At 36.2% G+C, this 24,858-nt stretch overlaps 1 pseudogene; it reads right to left on the bottom strand.

Moving 5' to 3' along the window:
- Positions 1-894: 894 nt before the first annotated feature.
- LOC101558603 (60S ribosomal protein L5-like) overlaps positions 895-24,858 on the bottom strand; it is a 36,808-nt pseudogene continuing 12,844 nt past the window's right edge.

The following is a 24,858-nucleotide window of genomic DNA, read 5'->3' as shown; positions in this document are numbered from 1 at the left end:
GTGTCCTTTGTTTTCTCTAAAAAAATGCGCAGAGTGTCCAAGAGTTCACTTTCTGTCCTGTAATAATTATCGGAGTCCCTGTTTCAGTTGGTCAGATTTATTTGAGGATAAGAAAAGTCAAAGTGTGTGTCATAATATCACCCTAAAAACCTAGATTTGTGGCCTGTAATTTATATCGGTCCAACGAGTGAGAATTCCAGACTATGAGAATGGAATGTCCCAATCCTTTCCATAAACAACATCATCTTCTTTATGGTATCCCCAGAACACCTTGTCATTAATACTCTCCCTGAGTCCTTTCTTTTTGAATTAAATCAACGTGAGATAACAGTTAAAAGCTTTCATGATTGGGTTTAATCATACAATGCTCCGACACCCATTCCTCCAGTGTACATTTCCCAACACCTATATCCTCAGTATTCCTCCTATCACACCCTCCCCACCTCCTGGATGAATACTTTAAAAAATACACAGGGATCTTGATTACTTTTTAATATAGCCCATTTAACACTTGGGAAAACAATATGGCTTAAAGACAAAACAGAAGCATTTGCATCATGTAACTCCATTTAAAACTTGAAGTTAGTATTTTGCAGTCAAATTGTACATGGGGGAGGAACTTACCTTCTCACTTTTTTTTAATTTTTGGCTTGGTCAATAGACTTATTAATCTTTGTGGTTTTTTATTTTTGCTTTTTTGGGTCACACCCAGCAATGCTCAGGGGTCACTCCTGGCTCTGCACTCAGGAATTACCCCTGGCCGTGCTCAGGGGACCATATGGGATGCTGGGAATCGAACCCGGGGTGGCTGCGTGCAAGGCAAACGCCCTACCTGCTGTGCTATCACTCCAGCCCCAGGTTTATTAACCTTTGAATAAATTCTCTATAAAAAAATCAGTTTGATTTTAGCTCCAGAGCTCTGAGGAAATTTTTTTTCTCGACTTCCTGATTTTTCTTTTGGGTGAGAGACATTTTGAGACTCTTCCACCTCTTTTCTTTAACTTCTGTCTTAGATTTTCTTTTCTCCTAGAGAAGATTGTTCTGCATAGCCAAATGAGCTTTCTTCTTTATCTTCTCCATCATGTCTGGAGTTATATTGTTCTTTAGATATTGAGAAAACGGTTTTTTTGTAAGCTTCTTCATCTTCTTCCATTAGGTAATGCATATATTCTGCAATGTTCTGACCATAATTTGTTTCCAATATACTTTAGCATTAGGTTCTTTATTTTACGATTCATCACTTATATCACTTGTATCACCTGTCATCCCTTTGATCTTCGATTTGCTCGAGCGGGCGCCAGTAATGTCGCTATTTGTCCCTGTCGCGTGCTAGAGCAGCCCAATGATATCTGCTTGCTCCAGGAACAGGAAGAGCCTCAAATGGTTCATTCATGGATTTGACGAAGAAATCTGACCATCTAGTTGGTGGGCGGCCACAAGGTCTTCTGACGTCCCGTGGAATCCAGTCGGTAACAGCTCTAGTCCAGCGGTAGTCTCTGAATCGCATTACGTGTCTGGCCCATCTGATTTTTTATGCTTTGGCAAACGAGACTTTCCGATTCATAACCAGGTAATTGTTTGGCACTGTGAAAAATAGACAAGCCTCCATTTGTAGCTCCTTTCAGGACCCCCAAAACTTCATTTCCAGTAATAGTTCTGGCAAATCCTGCATGCAAATAGCAGGTAAAGGCACCAGCTTGTCCACCAATGCTTTCCATGTCATCTTCATCCAGTGACCTCCACTTGGGCTTTATAAATCTTGTCCATGCCTAGTCAAGTGAGAAGCTTGCGGGCCAGCAACAGAACAGTACAATACGCTGAGACATAACTTTTTTTCTCCACCCAGCCTGCCTCTATGGCAGCAGTATACTCTGCACAAGCTATCATATTTCCTTCTATATGATCTAAAGCAATTTGGCAAATGATGTCTCAGTTACACAAACTATTATTTTGTATGTTGGTGTGTTGTATTTATTTTTTATCTTGGATTACTAAATGTTTCCGAGCATCGTAATTGGTTTTGCCATCTTCCAAATTTCACTTGGTATCTCTTGAAGTATACCTTATTCCTCACCACTTTTTACAAACCCCATCCCGACACAAACCTATAGCACCTTCTAATTTTTGAAACAATTTAAATATGTATTTCCAAGCTTTATCATGATCATTAACTACTGTAAGATGACGTATATGATGTTTGATTCTTGGCTAATTGGAGAGATACATTTCCCCATCATGTACAGATTGCTACCCTTTGAGTTATGCTTGCATTTGACAATAGGCAGTAGGTCCTTTAGCCTTTATTTCATTTCTTTATCATAAATATTTAATGGCGCTCAGTGCATGGAGCTGCTTTACAGATTCATACTAACTGTACTTTTTCTGATCTGTACTTCTGTTCTGCTCTTGAGAGACTCCTCCCCTTTTATGAAGTTCTACTGGCCTCCCCATGGATGCTTTTTCTTTTCCTGAAATGCCAGCATGTCCTACCACTGTAACTCTCACAGCCCAATTCTCTAGGACAAACGCAAAGTACACTTACTGAGATGATGCTAAAGGGCTGGCTGTGGTAATGGGTGCGAATTACACCTATTAATAATGGGCAATAATAAAAGCTGAAACTCCTTAAAATAATTGTTCTCAAATGTACCAGTAAGACTGAGTGCTTTACAAGGCATTCTCTACTAGAACCTTCTAATCGAGTGCCCAGCTTGGAGATCACAAGCTCCTAATGGTTTTACTTGTTTTCTTGACCTACCGCCATGTCGTTGGGATCATCTTATCATTCCCAGAGCAACAGTAGATAAATGTCATCTGTTTCAAAGTCAGTCTTCTCTTTTGACTCTGAAACTTAAAAAAATAATTTTTGTTCTGGGAGCCAAGTGATAGTACAGCAGGTAGAAGCTTCCCTTAAATGTGGCTTTCCAGGGCTTTCCTCCCCACATCCATATGGTTCCTTAAACACTTCCTGAAGTGATTCCTGAGTGCAGAGCCAGAAGTGAGCCCTGAGCAGTGTTGGGTGGAGCCCAAAAGTCAAAAGGAAAAAGATTTTTTTTTTAATCCCACCTTCGGCTCTTCTGGATTCTTGCTGAATCCAGGAAGATCAGTGATGGGAATTTGTGAAACACTTCCTATGGCCCCATTGTGAAATACAGTCAAACCATAAGCTTTCTAGTAGCATAGTAATTTAACGTTAACTTTTTTTTTATCCAAATAAGTTTTACATCAGCAACAGGTGGGTAAAAGGCCTATTTTTTCTCTCATAATTTTATTATACATATTAGTCACATGTTGAATCTAAGCCACAAGATGACAGGATTAGTAGTGGGGCTTGGAGAGATGACTCCTCATGAGAACAGAACCCACAAGGATGGGATTACTACTCCATACAAGATGTCCCTGAAGCTGACTTTCCTCTCCCATGAGAAGAAACAGCAAAACACAGTTGAATATAGACATGAAACAGTTTTCACCAGATTCTGAATCTACTGGTACCTTGAACTTACAGCCTAGACTCTAGAACTGTGAGAAACCAATTGGTGTTGGTTTAGATAAGCTTATGGTAGTTTTGTGTCACAGAGTCTTGAACAGAATAGGGAAGAAAAGCATACACACATAGTGCAAAGGCACACATACATAACTGTACTATAAGAAAATCTAAGTCAAAAATAGAAATAAGCATTCCTTTAAACTGCTATAAATAATAAGGTGACATTATGGGAATACCTCTTATGATATATATATATGTATATATATTTTATTTTCTTTTGCTTTCAAAGAAATTAGCAACCCCTATGAAAATAGTCAACTTTTAGAATAATTAATTGGGTTAGTTCACCTGAAAAAAATTTTAGGGGCCGGAGAGATAGTACAGGGGGGAAGGCACTTGCCTTGCACACAGCTGACCTGGGTTCTCTTCCCAGTGCCCCATAAGGTCCCCTCAGTCTCACCAGGAGTGATCCCTTAGTGTAGAGCCAGGAGCAAGCCCTGAGACAGTTAGGAGTTACCCCCAATTTAAAAAAGATATCTTAATCTTGATACTTGATATCTTATCTTAATACTTGAAATATAGTGTGTTTCTCATGAAAGAGAATGCTGCTTGAAACTCAGCAATTGAATTTTTAAATTCTTGTCTCATCAACTTGAGAAGACAAGAATTTTTTTTTATATAAGATTACTACTCCACCAATGAACTTTTGCCATAAAAATAAATGTTTCAACTATAGATCAATTAGTCGTTACCAGAAGTGGTTACGAGGCTTGCCAGGCAAATAAGGGCAAAAGGTGAAAGATAGAATTGAACTTTCAGTGATGAAATTAAGATAGTAAACACATCTGTATATTTCAATGATGTTTTCCTGAACCTTAGAATGTCATGCTTAATGTAATTCGTTAAAAAAAGATAACTAAATTGTTATATATTTAAACTAGTTAGCACACATTGGGTGTTTAATAATATCTATTTCTCATTATAATTTGGAAAAATTTCCCTTCAGTTGTACCAAATTATTCTAAAGTTTTTGTCTGTGGCTTCTAATTCTGTGCTCTGTTCATACCCTTTTCAATGGCAACTCTGTCCAAGAGTGGGGTTTTACAGTGGAAAAACTCAGCACAGATTTAATTTTGTGTCTCAGTGAATTTTGAAGCATAAAATGTGTAGAAAATCACACACACAAATCTATTTTCTGGGCTTGAAATGAAGAATGGGATGTTTTTATATGCCAATTTTTCTTGGTTTGGAAGGGAAAAGGCATTTTAGTAGTCAAGTTGTCCATGCATCTGAGGGGTCCATGGCACCACTCACCCCATAGCACTACTGACTGTGACGCTTGCCAACTATTGAACACCACTATGAGCGGCCTCTCAGACATTTCCTACTAGTTTCAATGCATCTAGTTACAAAATAACTTTAAAGGTGTTAGTAGGTTGTTATAGACAGTACAAAATTTAATGAAAGTTTGCATGAACAATATGGTTGGACTTAGCGGGTCATCAATTGAGCCAAGGTGACTAAACAGCAGAACTTATAGAAGAGATTTATTTATTTATTTGTTCATTTGTTTATTTATTTATTTATAATTTTATTGAACCACTGTGAGATAGTTACAAGCTTTCATGTTTGGGTTATAATCACACAATGATCAAACACCAATCCCTCTACAAGAACACATTCCCCACCACCAATATCCCCGGTATTGTCCCCCTTTCCCACCCTCCCCTGTCTCCATGGCAGACAATATTCCCCATACTCTCTCTCTCCTTTTGAGTGTTATGGCTTGCAACACAGACACTGAGAGGTCAATGTTTGGTCTGTTATCTACTTTCGGCATTGCATCTCCCATCCCGACTGATTCCTCCAGCCATCATTTTCTTAGTGATCCCTTCTCTATTCCATCTGCCTTCTCTCCTTTGCTCATGAAGTAGTCTTCCAGATATGGGGCAATCCTTCTGGTCCTTGTATCTACTGTCCTTGTGTGTCAGCCTCATGTGATGTAATTCTATACTTCACAAAATACAAGAGATTTTTAAACACTTGTTAATGTGTCTAATGCTTTATTTTTGAAGGTCTTTGGGCCACACCCAGCAGCGCTCAAGCTTACTCCTGACTCTGCTCTCAGGGTATCACTCATGGTGCGCTTGGGGGACCATATGAGATACAGATGGATTGAACCCAGCTTGGCTGTGTTGCAAGGCAATTATCCTACCACTGCACTATCTCTTGGGCTTCAATGTATTTAATTTTTAGAATGTCAGTGGAAGGTCTAGTGCACCTGGGTGATGCTAAAGAAAGTAACCGTATGTACCAAAGCTATAACTCTCAATTAAAAAAATCATGGGGGCAGTAGTGAGAGGAAAGAACTTGGAAACCAACTGGACATAGATATGTGGGGAAGGTCAAAGGCACTCCAGTAGAAGGGTGGACAGCATCTTTCTACATCAGTGCCAGAACAATCAAACACCAGGGTAATGCTATAGCATAAACTATAATGGAAAAGAAAAGGAAAAGATGAAATAATGCAATTTACCATTACATAGACGGACCCGCATAATGAGTGAAGTAAGTCAGAAAGAAAGTGAGGGATAGACACAGAATGACTGCTCTCATATGTGGGATATAAAGATAAACCATCAGGGAAAACTGTGGCAAATTGCAACAGAACCTGAGAACTCTTCTATATAACTGAGCTTTCCATGGACTGGTGGCGTGATGGAAGAGGGGAAGCTGAGACAATGGTCGAGGGAAGCAGACACTCTGGTGTAGGGTGTGGTGCTGAAGCGTTGTGCGCATGGAACCCTGACATTAATAGTATTGTAAACCACATCAGTCTGCATTGCTTGAAATGTTTATATCTGAGGAAAAGAAGGTCATAGTATTTATTTTTCACCTGGCCTAGACTTGGACACTGTGTTTTCTTCTGGGTAATGATATTTTGTTGGAATACTGACAAATGGATGGACTGGAGTGATAGCACAGCAGGCAGGGTGTTTGCCTTGCACGTGGCCAACCCAGGTTCGATTCCTCTGTCCCTTTCGAAGAGCCCGGTAAGCTACTGAGAGTATCTCACCCACACAGCAGAGCCTGGCAAGCTACCCGTGTCGTATTCGATATGCCAAAAACAGTAACAATAAGTCTCACAGTGGAGACGTTACTGGTGCCCGCTCCAGAAAATCGATGAACAACAGGGACAGTGCTACAGTGCTACTGACAAATGGATATGCTGGGCCCAGAACACAATGAATAGTATAATCACTAACTAGAATATATGAAAGGAGTTGGGCACATTTAGGCACATCTAGAGTGATATGGGCACGGCTTATAAAGGTGTAAACTAGTGTCCTGTGAATATGACAATATGACTTGGGTTCTTCAGATCTGGGTTTGAAACACAGCTTTGCTATTTGATCTATGCTGTTTGCTAAATTATTCAATCTTTACAACCTCTTTTAACATGTCTCAGGTGAAAGATAACATGAGGAAACCCAAGTAAGGTACTTATTCTCGGCATATCTGGCACATAAAACTTGAATAAATGGTTGTGGTTTTATTGTGATTGTCTTTGTTAATATTTTCAGATGATAAGCATCAAGGGAACCAAATTACCTTGGAATTTGGAAAATCCAAAGGAAAAAAAAGTTACCTTACTACATATAAGAAAATGAAAAGGAAGTTAAGATGTGAATACAAGAAAGAAGTTTCCAAACATCTGATGATGTAGAAGACAAGATTAGGTAACTTACTACTTATCTAATAGTAAGTGAAAATTGAATTAACTGGACAGTTTCAGGTATGGATGTCTATGAACTTCTTAGAAGCCATATGTTTTGTGTAAAGTAAAAATTAACCTCAGAATATTATCAGACAGTTACCACTTAAAATCCCTTTGTTTCCCAACCCCTGTTTAACTAAGGAATTTTCCAAGCACATGGATTCATTAGTTTTACTTACATGGAAATAAATTTAATACTCTTTATGATAATAATCAGAAAATATTAACTATGCTTTATTTTTAAAAGTTAAAAAACTTAACTTTTGACTGAGAACATTTAAATTGGGGAATTTACTCATGCTTCAAGTGTTAATGCTTGTCTTGAAAATTAGTACACACCAGCTATCTAAAAAAGATAGAAAGAAAAAGATTTGGTTCACTTCAGGGTTCTGATGGTATAAACGTTATTACATTAAAGACTCACAGATATTGTCAATAAAATAAAATTTATATTCACATCATATTCCTTTTTTCTAGTACTATCTCAAGATCGAAATAAAGTGGCCAATAAATACAAAAAAGATGTGGAGGTGTGTAATAAAAATGTGCCAGTAACAATGAAACATATCTTGTCATAATTGATTATGTTAAACACAGTGGATTTAAGAATAGTTTAAACCAAATGTGACACTTATGTTTTATTGGCAATTATTAAAAAATAATTGCTGTGGATCTTCATTTACTCATAATAGAAAAAAGAAGTAGTATTTCGGGTATCATTCCCCATCCCTCAAGCATGGAAACATTAACTTGAAAAGATATATGTACACTTGTGTTTTTTGCTGCTTTTAGAATAGCCAGGAATAGAGGCCACTCAAATGTCCAAGAACAGCTAAATGGATGAAAAGGTTATTGCACGTATACACAATGGGATACAATGCAATCACTAGAAAAAAAATGAATCATGCAGTTTGAGGAACTTGAATAGAATCAGAAAGTATCAAATTGAGTAATGAAAGCCAGAGGCAGAAGGAAAACTGTAGTATGATCTTATTTATCTTAATTGTTATAAAACAAATCAAGGGTTTGGACATTATCAATCAATAACAAACCTTGGATACTAGAACACGAATGTGAGAGTGCCAAGTTTGGGTGGGGGAGGCGCAAAGGAAGGGGAACAAATAGGTTTCCCAGAAGTAACGTAGTGGAGACTCACCAGCAAGTGGTGGTGCTAACAGAGTTAACAACAACAAAAAAATCAGAAAAACATATTAGTTGTCAGGTGTGAGGTAGTTTCTAAGGTATTGAAAATTGTGTTTTTAATTTGAGTTGTGGTATACTTCTGTCTGTACAGTTCATCATTTATATATGAGATGTCAATGTGAAAATCTTAATATATAGGCAAAAATCATTGTGTTGTCCACTTAAGACTTGTATACTTTGGGGCTGGAGTGATAGCACAGCGGGTAGGGCATTTGCCTTGCACGTGGCCGACCCGGGTTCGATTCCCAGCATCCCATATGGTCCCTCGAGCACCGCCAGGAGTAATTCCTAAGTGCAGAGCCAGGAGTAACCCTTGAGCATTGCTGGGTGTGACCCAAAAAGCAAAAATAAATAAATAAATAAAAGGCTTGTATACTTTAATATATATGTAATAACAAGGAAACTTAGAAAATGACTCAAAGGTTTTAATGGCAACAGATAAATAAATGTGGTTTATAATTTATTTTGCAAGCAGAAGAGGTTTCTTTGGCTCATGGTAAATGTTTCATTCAAGACATCCGGCTCCTCTTTATTCATTTTATATTTCTTTTTATACTAGAGAACAGTTTGATAACGTAAGCTTGTTCTTATTTCACATATAAATACCAAGGCCCTAAATATCATGGCATTTAATCAAGAACATCATTTTCCCGTATTTGAAGAAATGGAAAGTTAATAGAAAATATACAAGCATCCATATCAGTACATAAAAGCTCATAAATAATGAAATGTACTTGTCTTTACATATTTAAGAGCATCTAGAAAGTACAAACTGTTTTTATCACAGGAACTACTTGTTAAAATTTTTATTTATAAAGAGAGCAAAAAGTTTGCCAATCACCATAAATATAAGCAACCTGTGTAGGATTAAAATAATTCTTAATTATTTATCAAAATATTTTTATACTTGACTAGATTTTAACAATTACTATAATTATTTTCATTGAAACTTGCTTATAAATAATCCAACTGAGACTACTAATATTGATTTGAATATTCCAAAATATTTATTTTCTTGATAACTTGGATAGTAAATATGAGCTCTTGTCTTTCCAAAACTGTTTTGACTTGACTTAAAATACTTATCTTAAAACATATAACTTTTTGTGGATAATTAGGGATATTGTAAAGATAATAGAAAGGATGAATTATTAGTGCCAAACCATAGAATTGCTACTTAATTTTTATCATTTATAAAAGTATAATTTTGTAGAAATATCATTCTATTATAATTAATTTACAGAAAATTTATTCCTATAAAAGTTAAGTCATACTATGATGTTGCATATGCTGAATAAAAATGCCAATTACAATCACACACTTGTTTTTTTTTTTTTTTTTTTTTTTTTTGCTTTTTGGGTCACACCTGGCGATGCACAGGGGTTACTCCTGGCTCTGCACTCAGGAATTACCCCTGGCGGTGCTCAGGGGACCATATGGGATGCTGGGATTCGAACCCGGGTTGGCCGCGTGCAAGGCAAACGCCCTACCCGCTGTGCTATCACTCCAGCCCCTCACACACTTGTTTAATGTTTAAAGCTAGAATTTTCAAAAGCAAAATATATTCTGTAGTCAAATTATTTCTAAGACTTCAAAGAGCATTTAAGTAGAACTGAATAACTAAATTTAGAACTGGCTTATTGGACTTTTTATGAATAAAATTGTTGCATTGTGATTTAGAAAATAAACCACCCTAAAAAAAAGAATTTTAAGGAACCAGAGCCATAGTACAGTGGGTAGGGCATCTTACACACAGCTGACTAGCATTCAATCCCTGGCATCCCATATGGTCCCCTAGCCCACCAGGAGTAATTCCTGAGCTCAGAGCTAGGAGTGAGCCCTGAGAACTGTAAGGTATGATCAAAAAAAAAAAAAAAAAAAGAAAGAAAGAGAAAGAAAAAGAAAAATGTTAAGTTTCACTCCAAGGAATTTTGGATGTTACATATATAAGTGCTGTTTTGTCCATACGCAAATATTACTTACAGAAAGAATGTATTTATGTATATATGCAAGAGTGTCATCACAGCTTACATAGAAAATTTAAATATTTGATAAAAGAATAATAAAATAGGTAAAATTTGAATGAATCAAATATAAATATAAGCAAACCACAAACTTTTCCATTCTGAGGCAATATTGACATGATACTTTAAAGTAAGTGTCTGATAATCAATGAGATTTTTTTCCTCCTATCTTTTTCCCTTCTCATCTTTCTTTTCTCTTTGCCCAGTTCTACCACACCTTATCTGCATGACTAATATATTCCAAAATTGTTGATAGATATGTTCATGTATTAGATTTAAGTGATAAGTTCAGATAATCCTAAACACATTAAATTTTTTTAACTTAATTTTCTTCTACTGAAGAAATTTATTTTTCTTATATATAAAACTGGAGTCAAACTACAAATACCACTTGGTTGGCTATGTATTAATCCACTGGTTACTGGATAAAACAGTGAATGCTAATCAAAATCTTTGACATTCCTATCTAAGATGTGTAATTTTCAAATTATTGGTCCTTTACCTATGTGTAGATATTCTGATCTATGATTTTTTAAAAGAGTGAGAATTGTTTTAAAAAGTTAAAAAAGGAATTATGGTAGTTGAATTTAGATACTGTTATCAATGCTGGCCACTGCCATAGTTTCTTTGGGAAAAGAAGTGAAGGAATACATTTGCATCATTAATTGCTGATTACCACTTCGCAGGCTTCTTCCAAGCCTAAGGTCCATGGAATTTAACAAATTTCTACTTTCTCTCAAAATTACTCACTCTTTTAATTTTAGTAATATTTGAAAGATAGTTTAATTTAATATTTAAGGAGAGATACCAATAAGGATTTTGTAACAGTACCAAGAAGAATTTATCTTTTTATAATTTTAATTGAAATTAAAATTGAGCTAATCTATGTTAAAAATAGGTAGCTCTTTTTTATAAGGTAGGGCCTCAGGAAGTAACAAGACCATGAAGGTCTTGTTGAGGCTGCATTAAGCTATTGTAAAGGTTTTCCTTGGCTTCAAATGTGAAATCTATGTGGTCTACAAAAAAACTAAATAAGGGCTTCCCTAAGTTTTCTACTTGTTAAGTGATCATACTTATAGTTACTATGTACCCACTTCAAAGCAATGTTCTGAGTACCAAGTAATAAAACCAGTTTTGTTAAAGTTTATTTATTTATTTTTAATTTTGAGTTTGAAAAGGAAAGAAAAGCATATTCAGTATTAATTTCTCCTCTTTTACAAAACAATGTATCTGTACTGGAATATTTTTCTTGTTTCTACAATTTCACGGAAATGACAATTGGAATTTCAGAAGTTCTGAGGATATATTTTGATATTTTAATAGGTCTATTGCCAGGTATGATTAAACACTCAATAAATAATTGAGTTGTTGGAGCATTTTCATTGGAGAGAACGTAAGATCGATTTCTTTTTTGTTTCTACTTTAGAAAATTCCTGGAAAGACTTCATTAAGTAGAAAACAAAACAAACCATAAGACCCAGAAGGAATAAATAACAAAATGGACTTTGGGGCGATGGAGTTTGACTTAGCAGCTTGTACGCTCTCTTTTATAACAAAACCTCACTTCTAATGTGAAGCAGCTGTGGCAATTTCACAAAATGGTCTAAACTGTTGAAAAGCCATTAAGAGTCTGATGTATGTAGAATAAAAAGGTTCATTCAGCTTTTTAAAAGGTTTCCCAATATGGAGTGTTATTTTATTTTATAACCACGTCTTAGTCATATTAAGTTTAAATGCCACAGAAAATTTTAATGACCATGTGGCTGGCTTTTTGGGTGAAATAGCAAGAATTCTTTAACATGCCTAAAATTCTTTTTTAGAAGAAAATGATACAAATCTTTCAGGGACACTGTACAAGTCTTCACTATTAATGCATACTTAGAAAGAAATGAACACATACAGGATGCTTTATCATTTATGTTTGGAGAGGCACCTAAATAAATTAGAATCAATTTCTTTAATCCTTAGGCACATAAATGCTTTTGGAAATAATGAAAGCCACTTGTTTCCCAGTGCTTTCATGGATCTGAGCTCTAAGTATTAAAATAAAAATTTTATAGATTGAATGACTTTTTTTTCAAATAAGTTTTGAATCTAAGATGTGAAAGGGAATCTATGTCTATTTTCTATATCCTTTCGCCTCTGTCAGTTTGAATCTCTAGGCTATTTCATATACATTCACCTGCTTTAATTATCTTGATTTTAAGACACTCTGTCTTGTACTCATCAAGTGATTTATAAAAAGAAATGAGGCATTACTTTATAATAGTTGTCAGTAATCTACCATATATGAGGTAAGTATTTTCAGTTGTACATCTATAAGAACTATAAATGGACTTCTAAAGAAATACCCAACAAAACCCACTGGAAACTCTGGTGTTTTCTATGTGTGCACTGATGGATGTGTTATGATGATACATTGGGTTTAACTGTAGGGATCAAGTCCAGAGAACTCATGTGAGCGCTGAGACCATCCACCAAAATCTGGGCAGTTTCAGTTTGCATCACATCATCACTCTGCTATGTTCACTTGAAGACTCATCACAGTACTTGTAAACAATAGTCCATCTTCAATAACAATATGTAAGTCTGAGATTAGGGAGCCTAGAATTGGCCACCATTTGAGGACTTTGATTTTCTGAGGACTCATTCAGCATTCTTTCTGGTCTTGGCATTTTCCCAGATGCTGTGAGGAAGCTGACAGTAATGTAAGAGAGTGCCTGACTTCAAAGGACTTACATCCTGCTAGAAAGATCAGAAGTATTCAGTTTAAGAAAAATGACATGGTGGTGCTATCATATTCACGACAGTGTTCTCTGGATGCAGTGTTGATATAAATGAGAGGATCTGTGGGCAACAGTGGTTTTTGCCAAGTGAGTTAAACATGAGAAGGTGGATGATAAGAGATTGCATCATCATTATAGTATTGATGTGGCCTACTTCTAGCTCTAAGTGTGGATAAGATTAACAGAAACTAGAGGACCTAGGATGGGAAAAAGCAAAATTATTAGTGAAAGTGATAGTGGAGAATCAGTGACGTTCACATCCTGGTCTCAATTAGTATCAAGTCACAGAGTGGCATTTTCTTCATCGGTATATGAAAGTCTCTTTAGAAATAAGACAATTGGGGTCCAACGAGATAGTACAGTGGTTAAGACAATTGCCTTGCATGTATCTGACCCTGGTTTGATTCCCAGTTTGATCCTCGGCACTGCATATAGTTACTGGAACAACCTCAGTGACCCCTGAGCAGAGAGCCAGATGTGACTAAAAGACTGCATCAAAACAAAACAAAACAAAACAAAACAAAACAAAACAAAACAAAAAACAAGCAAAAGGGGGCTGGAGAGATAGCACAGCGGGTAGGGCGTTTGCCTTGCATGCGGCTGACCCGGGTTCAAATCCCAGCATCCCATATGGTCCCCTGAGCACGGCCAGGGGTAATTCCTGAGTGCAGAGCCAGGAGTAACCCCTGTGCATCGCTAGGCGTGACCCAAAAAGAAAAAAAAAAAACAAGCAAAAGTCATTTGGGTCCAAGATGAAGCTCAGCAGCACTTGCCTCTCACATGTGAAGCCCTCGGTTACATTTCTGGCATTACAAGAAAAAATTGAAATGAAAGAAAGAAGACAATTATCAATTTTCTTTTTCTAAAAACTTTATAGCCTTGTTGATATTTCTTTTTTTAAATAACACCCTATCTTATCAGATGAGAAATATGGGAAATGGTTATAAATGTTCAGTTTTTCAGAAACAGCTAGAATAAAGAAAATAGGAAATAACATATTCAAAAATTCTTTGGGGATTACACATTTCTTTTTTTTAAAGAGTCCCATGTATATTTATTCATGGATCAGTTAATAGAAAATTTGCAGAAAATATGTTTAAATTAAAACTATTAGCACAGTACTTTATAATATGGGTAATACATAGTAAAAAGACATTCAGGCAATAATAGATTTATGATCCTATTATAAACAGAAACAAATTGTAAATTTTAACCTAAGGAGATCCACTGATTGTCTCATGGTAAACATTTCTATAGGGATACCATCTTGTCTTCCTTTCAATATTCCTTTCAAAATTTTTAGGAAATTTCTGTTACTATAGTTAAACATGATTTTCTTTACTGCCTCTCTAAGTGGTTAAACATAATTTAAATCTATTTATATCATAATTCTTAATAATATCTTCACATGTTACATATGGTGGGAGTAGGGTTGCATAGGTTGTGACTTACTGGGTTATGCTGTTAATAAAATTCTATGGATTTTTAGGTTCTATACAATATTTTAAGCATCAATCTAATAATGGTGTTTTAATAATCCAGCGGTACTTTCTTCTTTCCTTCTTCCTTCTGTTACCACCTTCACATCTTTCACTCTTTCCTGCCCTCTTCTGTTTACCATTAATGGCCTTCTCTCGTCTCCTCTGCTAGGGTTACTTCTCCAATGATACACTTTTTTCTAGGTGATAAGTTGAACGTTGTATTCTTAAACATCCAAGGACAGCTTTAATTGATTTAACCACTTGACTTTGAGCCATTGCTCAATCTTCAACTGATAGTATGGCACCTTTTATAAGGGAAGAAAACATGAGACCTAAAAGTCAAATGGGAGATAGGGTAAGTACTCCTATCTGACATCTTGATTAATATGAATTAAGTCAAGCTTAGTTTAGTAGTTCATAAGTTCATGTCAGCAATGATAACAGAAGTCATTAATGATGACACTGAAAATGTAGAGCTTTAACTAGGATTTTCTTTGACATTTAAGGTCCCTTGCTACCAAAGTTCAACTCTTAGATAGGATGGAAAATAGACAGTGAAAAACACTGAAAATATTAAATGTATGGAACTTACCTCTTTACTACAATGCATATTAAAACCTTCAGGTTATTTTAAATGTTATATTAAATGAAAGTCACTAATTTTGTCTTCAAAGAAGAGATTCACTAGATTTTGACTAGGTAGTTTTTTTTAGTACACAAGAAAGAGGTTAACTCATTTTTCTTGGAACAGTTCGTGTAAAAATTTCTGTGGACTACTTCATTCAGTTTTCTAAAGACTGTGGAAGGACAAAAGACTGGTAGAATGTTAGAAACTCACTGTGTCTATGGCATGCTGTTTTCCATTGGTTAGCAATGTTGTTGACAAATAGTGCTTTTGGGTAAGCTATACTATTACCAAATGGAAAAAATAGCTAAGTGCAGACATTCTTGGGTCCCTCCCCAAATCTACTGACTGAATCTTAGACATGGGAGTATGAAATTTTATACTTATTCAGATTTGTGCTATACACACTTAAGTCTGAGATTCAGCAACTTTTAAGTACATAGTGATAAAAGGAGTATTTATGAAATATTCTATTTCTTTGACTACAGGGGAAGATTGGGATTTTTTCTTTGAGCACTAGGGTTTATTTTTAAATGTTATTTGTTTACTAAATCATGAATTACACTTATTCATCATTGAGTTTCAGGTATACAATGTTCCATCACCAGTCCCTTTTCTGTTGTCCACTTTTCTCCACTAATGTCCCCAATTTCCCTACCACCCCTCAGCCTGCCTCTATGGGCAAAAGGGTTTTATTAAAGGTAATCCATGGTAGTCCTATATCTTCCAATGAAATTCTTGTTTTGGTCAAGGTGATAGTAAATCACAAGAAAGTTATACAATTTCTCTCCCCAGAATCAACTCAAATATTTACTGAGAAAATCTGAGAGATTGCTTGTAGCCTAACATAATAATGGAGTAATTGGAGATAACATTCTGAACTCTGACATCCATAAGGCTCAAGGTGGGAACAGTTTTGGTAGCAAATTGCAGTTAGAAACCTTCATCAGGGCTAAAGAGATTGAACAGGGATTAAGGCACCTGTCTTGCATGAATCTACCCTGGTCGATTCATAGCACTGCATATGGTCCTTGAGCACTTCCTGGAGTGATCTTTGCATACAGAGCCAGTAGTAAGCACTGAGCATTGCTGGGTGTGGTCCCCAAAGCAATAACAACAACAACAACAACGGACCCACCAAGACACAAAAAGTAATTAGAAATCTATTTCAGTTATAGAAAATCCTTCTGGAATAGCTGGTGGGACATATATAATCATTTGATCGTGTCAGTCCAATGTAAAAATGTGCTCTAACGAGAATGTACTGACTTCCTGGTCATAAGTTGCTCAAAATTTACTGCACCCTATTGGGAGAACATACAAAATATATTTTCATATTCCAAGGAGGCTGGATTTTGAGTGTAGCATATATCAACCTGAGTTAATATTCTATTTTAATCTCCATTTAAACTTCTTAAGATTGTACTTGAATATTCCAGGTATTTTTAGATCTATTTTTGTCTCACATCAACTTGGAGAATGATGTTATATTCTCCTCAGAATAGGAACTAAGTATGGTCTATACTCAGGTTGCTTACTAATATAGTTGGTTCCTCATTGACTTGTCCCAGTGTTTATTTGAAGGAGCAGAAATCCTTACACTGTGGGTTTTACAGAATAGGGGTCAGTGTCTACTGCTGTGCCAGAGATTTGTCTTCTGGGTAGCAGACTTTCCCTTGTTGATGTCTGAAGCTCTGATGAACTGTTGGCATTCTCTATCAGTCCCCAAAAATATGGGAGAAGATGCATCCATTCTGGTTTTGTTTGCTTGCCTTTGGGTCAGACTCAACTGTGCTCAGGGCTTAATCTTGGCTCATGCTCAGGGATCACTCCTGGTGATACTCAGGGAACCATATTTGGTGCTGGGTGTCAAACTCAGGATTGGCCATGTGCAAGAGAAGTGCCTAAACCCCTGTACTGTCTCTTCAACCCAAGATTTTTATTGGAAGAAGTAATTAGAAGTGGGAGATTTTTTTGTGGGGAGGTTGTGTTTTGGCCACACCCAGCAGTGATTAGGGCTTCCTCCTGGATCAGCTCCCAGGAATCACTCCTGGGCAGGTTCAGGGGACTATATAGTGTTCTAAGGATAGAACTGTACTATCATTCTGGATCTCTTAAAACTTTTTAATTAACATTAAATGCTTATGAGTAATAATAATGGTATTCATGAAGTTTTAAGTGAACACAGAAATGTGGTCAAGGGAATTGCTACTTTTTGTGTCTTTATCATGCAAGTCTTACATGTGAGTCTCTGTTTTACAACAATTAAAATATTACATTTAGCAGTAGTGAATCTTTGTCATATATTCCAAATGTTTTCATCTTCATATCTTTGCAGCTTTATAACATTTCGATATCTATCATACTTATAATGCAGAGTCAATTTTTATCATCTCTACACCAAAATAAAAACCATTTTACATGAAAAAATTCACTTTTCATAAGTTATCTTTATAGACTGAGATTAGTTTCCATAATACTTTGTCCTTTTCTAAATAAATAAACCAAGAAAACCTTGTTCACAAACATTATTATCTTTCTCTTTTGTTCATAGCTTTCTTATAATGACAAGAATAAATCTTTTACCAGTGTACTATTTGTAACTGACTTTATACCCATTTAGTCCACATCAGAGATATCCAGTCCTGCTTTCTGTGGCCTAAACTTCATCTATGGGGCTATCTAACGACGTTAGGTCACTTTGAAACCTCTAGTAAGTTCAGTTGTAGGCTATTTCACCCTGAATTTCAAGTCATTTGTTTGAATTCAAAGCAGGTTGTCTGAAGACCAAAGATGGCTGTATTTCCAGGGAGGTGTGTCCTTCTTAGGATGAACAGGTTGAAAGCATTTTCTCAACTTTCTACTCCTATGGAGAAGGAAAGTTTCAATGGTTTATAACCACAAAATGGTTGCAATAAGTGATAAAGTTTAGGCTCCACTTCAGGGCTGGGAGGTAACGTGGGTAATGATTTGGAGCTAAGAGTCTGACAGAACTCATTTCCAAGCCTAATTTTCACAGTTATGTAACTATGACTGATTCACGCAATCTAAGTTCTGATTTCCCTGTCTTACAAACATTATGTTTATGATTAAATGAGATAATGCTATAAAGGGTTTAGCCCAGAGCACTATACATAATGCCTAAAGGCAGAAATAATAGTAATATCATTTATATTTCACAAACATGGCCTATATGGTTTTAATTTGGAGACTTAACCTTTTTTCACATCCACCCCACCCCCCACACACACACCCTTCCCCCAAACCTCCAGGTAATAGCAGATCACCCTGACTGGCTTCTTCAGCATGAATTCCACCAAATCTATTTAGTAAAATTTCTCCCACTCTGAATGTCTCCCAAGCTGTTCCTTGATTGTAATTCTACAATTGTTCTTGTATTCAGAACTGAACTCAGTTACATACTAAGCTTTCCTCTACTGTTTCTATAGTTCCTGAACAAAATCTGTTTAACTATTCTAACTACCACCTGGCTCTGTACTTATCAAGAAGACTCATTAATTCATGCCAGCTCTGTGTTAAGTTTATATAAATTAAAAAAAAAACCTCACAAAATATTTTGTTGGCAAAGGTCTTCCTATGACTTAAAAAATGATTATATAGGATTGTATTATATTCTCCTCCACCACCCCACCCACCCAACATTTCTTCCTAAGACCTTCCTTCTGTAATTGACAAAAGTTATGAGTTTAGCTTAGGTTAACTTATAACAAAGTGTCCGTTGAAATTTTTCTATGAATACTGGTATTAATCAGAAAAAGTTTTGAATTGAGGTATTTTCTTTCTAGGGACGATGATGGTAGTGCACCAGAACTTATTTTTATTCAACTCAGAGGTTTTTTAGGTGAAAACTTTGAGGCTTTTTTGGTTCTTATTGCTTTTTAATACAAAGGCAGCCTTTTTAATCACTCATAAACATAGTAGCCTTGCTTTTCTAATATCTATTTCCTAATTTCCTATCTCATATCTTTTAAATATAAATAAAAAATAATTAATATTATAGACATGATTTCCTTAATTTATAAGTCAAATGAGAAAATTATTTCAGAGTTCTAGTCTTTAAGGCAAACTATGTGAAATTTTAGCTAAATCATCTCCAATATAAACTGTTTATTTCTGGGAAAAAATGAATTATGGGATCATTTTGGTGTTTTATTTAAGATTATTGAGGAAGATTGATATATTTTTGTGCAATTTCTAAGGTAACATGCTTATAGTAGTTGCAAATTGAATTAATATTTATTAATATTTATTAACAATTTTGTATTTTTTGTATTTTTGTCAAGTAACTCAATTAAAAGAATAGTTTATTATATTTCTATTCAATGATTTTTATGCTTAAAAGGAGAGTACTGAACAATGAGCAATGATGATAAAATGATTCTTTTCATGAAGATTTTTTTTGAAGGGACTTTTTTTGGGGGAAAAAAAAATCACACACTTCCTGGTGTTATACAGCGAGCGTCCTGTGTGTTATTTAGAGATCCTTTATCATGGAGGGTGGTCCAGTGGTAATTGACCAGGGAAAAAAGGAGTGTACAAAAATTTAATTATTATTTGACCTCAAATAATTATATGCCACTAAACTAATTAAAGAGCAAATTAACAATGCACCACTAATGGGCAGTCTGCTGCTTGAATGACTCACTCATCTTTCACAAAGAATAAGTGATTTGTATTAGGAAAGAGTTGTTAAGGATGTTTTTGGGGATAACTATCCCTGTCATTGCTATGTTAAATCACAGGCCCAACCTCTGGATAAAAAGAGACAGGCTTATCACGAGCCAGGAAAACAGCAGCCCTGGCCTGATAGTTCTGACTCAAGGCCTTGTTTAAAGGCTATGACTCAGTCCAGGCTGAGTGGGCAGGCAGCCCTGTCCCTCCCAGTTCCCTCCAAACCGACCATTCAGCCTCTAATATTCAGGTTGCGTGCCTCATGGCGATTATTTCTGTGAAGCCCATCAGAGTCCGCCTTATTTCCTTGCAAACATTCATCTTCATTTCCAAGCGAATGAAGGGGTTTTCAGTGGTAGCCCTGTCCACAGAGCAGAGCTAGCAGTTCAATCAAAACAACAGCTGAAGAAACTGCTAGAAGAGCTTGCATTCTAACATAGAAGGCTTGAATCTAGCTGTGTGGCGTGGATGTACTTTGCCCTCAAGTACTTACAGAGCTGGAAGGTTTATTTTTTTATGCTGGGAATCAAAATGCCTGCAAATGTAAACAGGAATCCTTAATTTCTATGTGCAACTATTGCGTGGGTATTTTTTTTTAACATTCATTTTTTTCTCTTAGAACCTCTTAAGACTTCTCCCATGCCTTTTGTGACTGACTTAAACAGCAGACTTGCTTTCTATCGCTATATTCAACCTTTATGTTGACCAAGGCAATGACCTTGAGACCCAATGGAGCTATATTATGTTTCTGTCAACAGCATACATATGATAATAAATAGCAATTGTCAGAAATAATAGCAATTGTGGTTTAATGGAAAAAATCCAACCCAAGGTGGTAATTTAGCTACTCCAAGTCAGTCTACTACTACCACATTTTGAATAACGCTGAGTTGGAAATCTAGTGGGATTTTTTTTAATGTGTGAATTCAATCAACTTTTAAAAGTTGGCAACTAATTAAAAATATTTAAACACTGCACAGGTTAACAACCAGCTTGCTCTTTCTGGTTCCTCAGGATGCCAGCGTGTAACCTCTGCTTTGTGGCTGTCCTTTTAACTTTAATTTACTGAAACATGACCCTCATTTTCTGCCCCTAGAAAGTTTTATAATAAATAATTTGCAAATGGAGCCAAGTACTTAGAAGTAATTTGACATAAATAAATGATCATTGCTATTTTATAAAGGAAAAGGGGGATGTTTAGAGAAATGAAAGGATTTGCCCCAATTATAGAGCTAGTAAAACCTGCACCTTCTACAGTCCAATTTTGGTTTTCTTTCTCCAACTATTCTATGATGTGGATTGAATTTGACTCACCCCTCACACTCATTCATTCACGCCTTGAAGCCCTAAACCCAATGGGCTGCATTCTGGGGTAGGATCTTTAATAAGGTGATTCGTGCGGAATGAGGACTTGGGGTGTGATCCTTCTTTAGAAGGAATTGGTGTCCCTGTAAGAATAGGAAGAGACTCAAGGGACACATTTGCTGGGGAAAAGATCACGTGAGGTCATAGCAAGCCAGGGTCTCAGGAAAAATCAACTCTAGAGGCAGCTCAATTTTTAATTTTTTATTAGAGAATCACTGTGATGTACAGTTACAAACTTATGAACTTTCGTGTTTGCATTTCAGTTATACAGTGATCGTTTACCCATCCCTCCACCAGTGCCCATTCACCTCCACCAATGATCCCAGTGTTCCTCTCACCACCTCCACCCCATCCCCCAGCACCTCATCCTGCCTCTTGGCAGGGCATTCCCTTTTGTTCTCTCTCCTTTTGAGTGTTGTAGTTTGCAATAGAGGTATTAAGTGGCCTTCATGTTTGGTCTATAGTCTACTTTCAGCTCACATCTTCCAACCAGAATGGGTCCTCCCAACATCCTCTACTTGTTCCCTTCTCTGAGCGAGGCAGCTCAATTTTATACTTCCAATTTCCAGAACTTTAGGAAAACAAGGTTTGGGTGTTTAAATTAAAAGGAAAAAAGAAGTTAAAGTCACAACTTCCTTCACTCAAATAGTCAGGCATAGCTTGCTTCATATTTTCTGCAGTACCAGAAGATGCAATCATCATCTAAGTATCAGAAGATGCAATCATCTATCTTATTAAATTCAAAATGTTTGGATGAAAGAAAACCAGTTCCCTTAATATCTGGGTGGCTGAACTCACATATCATATTCATGGAACATAACTGTACTTGTGAAACGAGTGATTGCAGCTAAATATTTCACTGTTGGAAAAGTAAGTTGAGTGTCATTAAAATATTGAGGTGTCAGGGATAGCTCGGTCACAAGTTAACTGCCTTGTAGATGTGAGGTCACAAGTTTGATCTCCATCACCAGCCCACAAGCTTACTACAATCCTGGTGGCCCTACTTTTGGGATTCCCCAGGACCACAACAAGTAAATTGTGCCTTGCTGGTGAGTATTTAGCTGTGTGTGTGAGTTAGACACTCCCGTGCCCCCAGTCCCACCTGCTGCCACTGTCATCACAATAATAGTAAGGGGGACAAAATAGTAAGGAGGGGGGCAAAAAAACTTGAAAACATTAAACATTTTTCATCTTTCATTTGGATGAACCATATCTCAACCCTGAAAAGAAGGGTTTGTATTTAAGCTTGATATTAAATTTTATTCCCAAAGGATACTCTTTCCATTTCTATGTGTATTATTTAGCTAGAAATTATCTGGGAGAGCATAAAGCTCACATGCTACAAGATCTGAGACAGAAAACAAAATAATATGTTATTCAGATTTACTATTTAAGAAAAGTCATTTTGATTAAATATTACATTTTAATCACATATGCCCTCTAAAATGATCAGAATGAGAACACTGAGTAACCCAAATGAAAAATTAGCCTGCGTAAAATCAAACTTTAAGGGTATGGATCTGGGTATAATTACTGCATTACAATATAATTTAAAAAAACAAGAAACTTCAAATGTTCTTCACACAATGCTCAAATATTTAAAAATCAGTTACTTAGAAGAGTAACTCTATGGTTTCATTGCCTTAAAATTAAAATTTCTAAAGCTTTAAACTGATCTGTGAAACATAGATATTCACTTCATGACATTCATGGATAGGCCATGCTTACAGTAAGCATCTAAAATATATAAGAAAATGGAAAAAGGAAAATTAAGGAAGAAAGTATCTTAATTTGTAACATATGTTTAAGGAGCATCTTGGGATATGTTCATTATGATCCTGCACAATTAATCCTTCAGCCCCGACTGCTCCCTTCGTGCTCGCCTTACCTGCGCGTTGCTTTCCACCTGCACATTTGGAGCGCACCTGGTTGAAATGTGAGTGACTCCCAACGTCAGCTTGTTAAACCTTTTTCTATAAATTTTCCTCTTTAAAATGCAGCAAAAATAAATTCAGAAACAAAGAAATGCACCTACACAAACACGGAGATTCCGGAAAAATATAAGCAGTCACTGGACTCAACCAGAAAGCACAGGTGCAGTGAGCGTTTAAAGGACCTTAGAGCTCTATGAATGGGTTTCACAGTGTCACAATTGCAGAAACACCTGGTTTTGCTAATGGACTGACCCACTGGGAAAGTTTTAGTGAGTCTCAGAGTAGCTTTGGCAGAGAGAATAGCTATCATGAAGATTATACAGATTTCAGCTACATGCTGAACTAGAGAAATAAAGATCAGGGGTCCTTGCCTGAGAGCTTTGTGGTAACTATTGTTTTATCTACCAAATGGCTCACATATACATATATGTATATGTAAATACATATATACTGTACCTAGAAGTAGTAAAACAAAATATTTTTAAATTTGTCTGATTCAGATAACATAACAATAGTTGATTCAGCTGGTTCTAATTTAATGCGAGGCCCTAAGATATCATTAAGCAGAACAGTAAGCCAAGATGTCTGCAGAGTTGCAGCTTCCCTTTCCCTCCCTGTCTTCTTTCCCTTTGTCTGTATATCCCACAGTCCAGTATAGAGCAACAACTTTATGGTGGAAATGGACTGGGGAAGAGCAGATGCAATGGATTACTGCTTGCATATTCATCATGTCCCAATCATCCTTGTTTTAAAGTTGGCTATAAATCTTGGATAAAGCAAATATCTACCGTGTCAACCTTTCATAATGTAATCACCGAAAAGTTTCCTTTGTGTGTTCAATTTGGAAGCAGGACTAAAAAACCAGAAATTTATTTCATGCTTGGGCTACCCCTTGCAGTGCTCAGGACTTACTCCTGGCTCTGCATTCAGGGTTCATTCCTGGAGGGGCTTGGAAACTCATCCGGGCGCCAGGGACTGACCATGGGATGGCTGCATGCAAGATGAATGCTCTATCCCCTGTACTATCTCTCCGGTCCCAAGAATGGACTTTCTTTCAGTGGGGGTTTACAAGAAATAAAGTCAACATAATAGAAAATAGGTTTATTTTATGTTCACTCATTAATAATAGTTAATCATAGTTTTGCATATGTTTGGATGACAATTTTTAAAATATTTTTTAATTGTCATTTGGTAAAATTGTGACAATACGGTTAAATTGTGTGGTTTTGATGAACAAAGTTACTATAATTTATCACCACCAAAATGCACAAAACTCTCAACAAGAACCAAGACTCTTCTGACTCTGTGTCTCCCTGAGTCTGCCCTACTCTCATACTCTCTTTGCTGCCACGTCCTCTCAGTTCTGCATTCAAAGACCAACAATTTGTCCCCAGTAGATACTGTCAGTTCTCTTATTATGTTTCTTTATCTACTTCAAATAAGTGAGTCATGCAGTGCTTGTTTTCCCTTTGACTTATTT

The sequence above is a fragment of the Sorex araneus genome, chromosome 1 (genome assembly GCF_027595985.1).
Source record: "Sorex araneus isolate mSorAra2 chromosome 1, mSorAra2.pri, whole genome shotgun sequence".
Taxonomy (NCBI): Eukaryota; Metazoa; Chordata; class Mammalia; order Eulipotyphla; family Soricidae; genus Sorex; species Sorex araneus.
This window is presented reverse-complemented; position numbering and strand designations above follow the sequence as displayed.